Consider the following 6,019-nt stretch of genomic DNA (forward strand, 5'->3'; position numbering starts at 1 on the left):
AACAATTTAAAATAAGGCAACCTTCAATCATGATTTTATAACGCGCCAACCATAGATTACAAGCCCGCGCCACATAAACTTGTAACGGATGTAGTGGTTCTATGCAATAATTTAGAACGCAGGGCAGACTTATATGTATATATCAAAGCCGTAACGTAGCTGCGGACGAGCTGAAAAGCGTCACACAAAATACATCGCGCTCCATAAACTGCGCCGAATTCCTCCTGACCAATGAATGTCCTCTTGACCGCTCATATTGGTGGGAAAACCCCTCACACATGTCTATATAAACCGCGATTTTGGTGAAAATTGCCATTTTTATGTTAACGTTTGGATAGGCACGAGCAAAAGAAAAGGCTAACCTGCGTCAGTTAAGATTATGCGCGAAAACTGACAAAGTGTTTGGGGTTAACTTGAAGAGCCAGGACTTACAAAGTTTATCGAAGACTCGAAAAACGACAAACAGTTTTGGTCTAATCAAAGACGTTCGCACATAAAAAACTTTGCAACCAGGTCTTTACAAGACAGGTTTAACGGTTTCTTTTCGTTTGAAACAAGGAAGCTGTTTCCCCAGTCCGGACTTATCGCGACCTGGACGACGCAATTTCGCCTGATCGCGCAGGAGCCGGTCACGGCGAGGGAAGTATTATATCATCCAAGAAAGGTGCCTCAAACGGATTTATCAGTATCCTGCATATATTGGACATCGAGCATACGCGCCCGGCTGCAGACGAGTTCATACAGTCACGAGCTGAACATCCCTTCTCGGGAGAGCTCGATTCGGCCCAATATTTTTACTGGGACGAGCCCGAGAAACGCCAGCATCAAACCCAAGAGGCCTTTGGAAATATATTCGAAGCCAAGTGGAAGGAATTTTTACCGATTGGAGGCCAGGAGGCAGTCACCCGTTGATTATCGTCTACGCCAGCTTGGCCGTGTTTACGCCACCCGTGTCGTCCAGACACGCAGCGACCGTGTGGAAATCGCTACAACCGTTGCCCCAGTTATACCGTTGTTAGGTTGTACCAGACGGTGATTGCGTGGTTAATCAATCCTATCGTTTCACGTGAAAATATTGCGCACTACAAGCCGCTTCAGATGTGAGCAATATTTATGATGTTAGATTAGCAGGGTTGACTACAAATATACAAATATGAGTCCTTCACGGGATAAGACCAACTTTATGCTACCAGTACCTTTCTACTTCTTTATGTTATTTCGTGGAAAGGGAAGTATATTGTGTATGCAAACCTAATGAAAGAACCAAGCAACTATAAAAACACTAACAAATTCGAAATACATCCCTTCAGTTTAACTTCGTGACTTTACTTATTTCCTCATGGGATGTTTGCACTGGCAAAGAAGACCAAACGAAAGTATTACTTTTGCATGACCACAAAATAACTAAAAGCAATCAGGAAAAAAATCTTTTGTGGAAGTGTTATTAAGGTAAATATTTATGTTAACAGGTAATAAAAATTTCCCGTTTGCAGCCACCACCGTAAATAAAAACTATCATATTACCCAATCAAATGCTAATGCTTCAATGTTCAGTTATTCAATTATGATGTCACAAATAACCACTGTGTGAATGTGATGTCATACTTAAAATGCAGACCAAGTGCGAACAAATTTCTGATCAACAATGATTTAAGCCTAGGCATTTTCCAGTTTGATCTATCCTATATTTTTGCTGCATTTTCATAAACTGCTATTCTTTTGATACTTGGTATGTTTTCAGCTGTGTTGTTTAGTCTGGTTTGATTACTTGTGTGTTGTTTTGAACCTGATTCTTAAAAGTTTCAAAAAATGTGAACTATTTATTTTCCAGGATGTTACAACATGGAGAAATGCAAAGAGTCCATGCACAATTTGATAAGTTGATCCATTTCCAGACAAAATCTTGCTGCTGTTTTCATAGTTTCTGCCTGAACAAAAAAGATTTGAATTGTCCACATCCCACATATTGCAATCAATATTCTTCTGTAAAAATGACTTTTGGCTGAGGTTTGTTTTTTGAAAGTTGTATTGTGCTGATATTAAATGTTGATTTATATCTTGTAACAAGCCTATCCTTTCCAAATAACACTTTTATATTCAGACATCGAAACGTTGGCTAGTTTTAATGAAAACTGCTAGAAGAGCTATTTGGTAAAACATTATGCCTGGCAGCAATGCCCTATTTACTTTTATGTTACTTTGTGCAATACTGCTTGTGTTTCTGCATTCAATTATGGACCATAATGGGTTGAATGTTTAGAGTATGTCTACTCATTGTAATATTTCTTCACCTAATCAGCACCAACAACATTGCCATTCAATGCTATAACAATCCAGATCATTGATCATTTGACTATGCCCAACTTACTAATAAGCAGAGAAAAGGCAAAAATTGGGCAAATAAACTATTATTGGATGAGAAAAAGATCCCAAATGACTTTTGGATAAAATGTTACTGAAAACTGCAGTTGGTCTTTTTTGTGTTAAGTTTTGTAATATTAGCAGTGATAATGTTTAACTTTGTTATTAAGCTTATTCTTTATAAATGACACTATTAAATTGGTTTTACCTAATCTTAGTCAGTTATAGAATTCTGCATTTAATTTTGGATCATAGTAGGTTGAATATGTAGAGTATGTCTATTTTATGCAATATTTCTTCTCTTATATAGGACAAACAACATTACCACTCAGTGATGTAACAATCCAGATCATTGATCACATGACAATGCCCCACTAGATAATAAAAGCATGAACTGGCTAAAAGTTCCATCATTGTATGGGAACAAGATTCCAAAGTGACCCTTTTGCATACAAAATTATGGATAAAACTTTTACACTTAACGAAAGTAGGTATCAGTTCTTGTGATTTTGCATTGATACTTAAGTGTCAATTTGTAAATGTTTATTTAAAACTGGTGACTTTTAGTAAGAGACTAGAGAGCAGGGCTTCTAACTTCTCTAAAATATTTGACTGCTGGTGACCAGAGTGGACATGCTGTTGTGATAATAATCACTCATTTGCAAGATTGATTCAGACACTAAAAAGTCATTAGGTCTGTTTACAGGTTTGCATTTTATTTTTTTACTTCGACTCGTGCAAAAGTATAAATTACAAGCGATATTTACATAACATTTCCAATGCCAAATCTGCATATACTGTCTTATTTTTTTATAGATGCCACCATTTATTTGCAACAAAGAGAAAGTTAACAAATCATGGTTGTCCGCAAACATTTGCCTTTCGTTACCTGTAACTGAATAAAGAAGCATTGCTCGGTGGAAGTGGCTCTTACATATTCCACACTATTTTGCAATTTACAAGTCGCGCCATCCGAATAAGACGGCAGAATATCTACAAACTTTTGCGGTCTGTAAGTTTTGTAAACTATTTGTCCCTCGCGCACCACTACCAGATTTATACGGCCCGCTTTAAAAAAATATTAAATGACTTCTTTATGCTAATGCCTCACAAAACAAAATGTAGGTCGGAATTCATTGTCGATTGTAGCAGTTGTGACGATTATTAGACCTAACATTGACTTGCGTGGCATTTTCAAATACGTCGCATGCCACCTGTTGGACACCCCTGTGATAATATATTGTCTCGTACGACCAACCTGAACCGTCGTAAGATCTCACGTCACAAACAAGTAATCTTTATTGTCAAAGTTTCTCGGAATGACGTCAATAAATAAAAAAATCCTTCCTTTAGGCAACTTACTGCACATTACTCCACCAACCACCAAGTGTTCCCATTTGAAGCATGTGACGATTTAAAAATTGACCATCGCAGCATGGTTCATCGATATCACGTTACGAATTTCACATTTTTCTCTTTAGAATCAAGCGGCACAAAATGTCCCGTCTTGGACGAGGAACGCCATACAACTAAAACCTCAACCAGTGCTTATTTTTATTCTGGTGCTAATCTGACTTTGGGACCACCAGGGATTTTCGTCAACATGTCAATCAACTCAGTGGTCGCTGACATTCTGTCTCACGCTGTGAGTGAGTTTGGCACGACTGCTTCATCCAGCGTGTCCATCTTCACAGAGACGGAATCGCCTTCCATAAGATGTTTGTTATTTCAGATCCGCCAGTAAACTCAAAAGTTTCCAAATAACTTGTTTGGAATGGTGGGATTTTTTCTGGATGTTCAGAAGTTACTTTGCCCTGGTTTGTATGTCGCAAGACAAACAGCCTTGTTTTAAAGCACCGTCCGTATATTTGCCAAACGTCACCTCTCAGTCTTCGTTTTTTTTCAAAAAAAAAAATAACCCATACCCTGGAATTTTATTCCGCTAGATGGTGCATCAGAGTCATATGTGTGATGTTGTGCTTGCAATCGCCGAAAGAAAATTTCTTTACACAACCTTCATTTTTGACTGTTGTGGTTTTCGGCTAATGTGAATGCTTGTATATCCAAACCCCAAAATCAAATAGTGATGCTTGTAAACACTTTATGTTTGTGTTTTATTCTTCTGTGCTAATATTACCACACGTGCCAAATCAAACTGCTTTAAACCTTATTATGGTCTTAGTGTCAATCAGCAATCAATGCAATACATTGGTCCAAAAGTTGAGACTGACATCCCCGACCAACATAGGAATGCAAACTTTATCACAAACTTCACTGCGTTTTGTTTGCACGAGTTTTAAGCCCCTATTAAGATGTTTGTTATTTTAGATTTGCCATTAAACGATGCGTCACATCATTAACTTGTTTGCCTCGACCATAAAGTAAACATGCACATCATGTATAAATTTAATCAAGCGTTTTCACAGGGATTTTAAGCTATGACATTTTTTTTCCTGACCATTTTCACATACAGAATTCCATGCACGAAATCAATGAATATGTGACATTGGAGAAAATTTAAACTTGCAAAAGATGCGAATTCGAAGTGTCTAAAGAACATGTTTAAATTGATGAGATTATTTTCTGGATGTTTAGGAGTTACTTTTCCCCTTGATTGTATATCGCAGGATAACCATACTTGTTTTAAAGCACCGTTCTTATATTTACCAAACGTCACCTCTTAGTCCTGTTTTTAAAATACTCATACCCTGACATTTTATTCCGCTAGGTGGTGGACCAGAGTTATTATGTGTGATGTTGTGCTTGTAATCGCCGGAAGAAAATTTCTTCGCAACCTTTAGTACTTACTTGTGATTTTTCGGCTAATGTGGATGCTTTTATATCCACATTATTCCATTCCAACTAGATACGTACCGAAAATTCGATTTGCCGTATTTGTCCGGCCGGATCGTCCATTTTTGCAAAGATTCGGTTTCGGCCGAATAATTTATTGCGATGCGGCCAAACCGAATCTTTTACCAACACATATTTAAAGCGTAAAACGTTTCCTTTCCAGACTTATCAGGTACCGCACAATTTTTCAAACTACGCCATAACTGAAATCGCGTATTATGATTTATAATGCATTATTGCTTTTCGCACCCCAGACAACAAATCTGTAATTCATTTTCAAACTGACATTCATAACTGAGGCAATGTTGAACCCCACAGAACTGATACACGAGTATTCTGAACTGTTTGTCTGGAAGAATATCTGATATTTTGTGTCAGACGTTCGCTTGACGTCATAAATGATTCGGTTGATTCCTCCGAACTTTCACTCACTTTCTCGTGAGCTCTCGTCACATAACGCTGTGCAATACAATGTAGCTGCAGCGCGTTTTTGCGCTTCATAACGTTTAAACGTTGCGCAGCTATTTCCGGCTTGGTGCAATTGTGTCGCTACGTTGTCTTTCACTAAGCAAAATAAACTCAATTCACCGATGGTCTGTCATGTCGAAAACTTTCCTAAAATGAGACAAGCTTGTGTGCCACATAAAAACCTTTTGTGTTCCACACTTAAGGAGCCACGAGTCTAGTGGCTAAACACCATTATCATTTCGCCGAAATGCGAAGTACAAAAGGCAAAACACAGCAGAAGGCTGTGGATGGAAGATGGTATTACACGCGAATTCTACAATATAATCACACCAACAAG

The 6,019-nt window shown here is 38.0% G+C and overlaps 1 long non-coding RNA gene across 1 annotated transcript; it reads left to right on the plus strand.

The window, feature by feature from the left end:
- The first annotated feature begins 340 nt into the window (after positions 1-340).
- LOC145215454 (uncharacterized) lies at positions 341-4,545 on the plus strand. Its single transcript, XR_013857307.1, has 6 exons — positions 341-1,449; positions 1,832-2,007; positions 2,672-2,848; positions 2,929-3,055; positions 3,178-3,373; positions 3,843-4,545. It is a non-coding gene; the product is annotated as an uncharacterized LOC145215454 (long non-coding RNA).
- Positions 4,546-6,019: the final 1,474 nt, after the last annotated feature.

The sequence above is a fragment of the Phallusia mammillata genome, chromosome 2 (assembly GCF_965637545.1).
Source record: "Phallusia mammillata chromosome 2, kaPhaMamm4.hap1.1, whole genome shotgun sequence".
NCBI classification, from domain to species: domain Eukaryota; kingdom Metazoa; phylum Chordata; class Ascidiacea; order Phlebobranchia; family Ascidiidae; genus Phallusia; species Phallusia mammillata.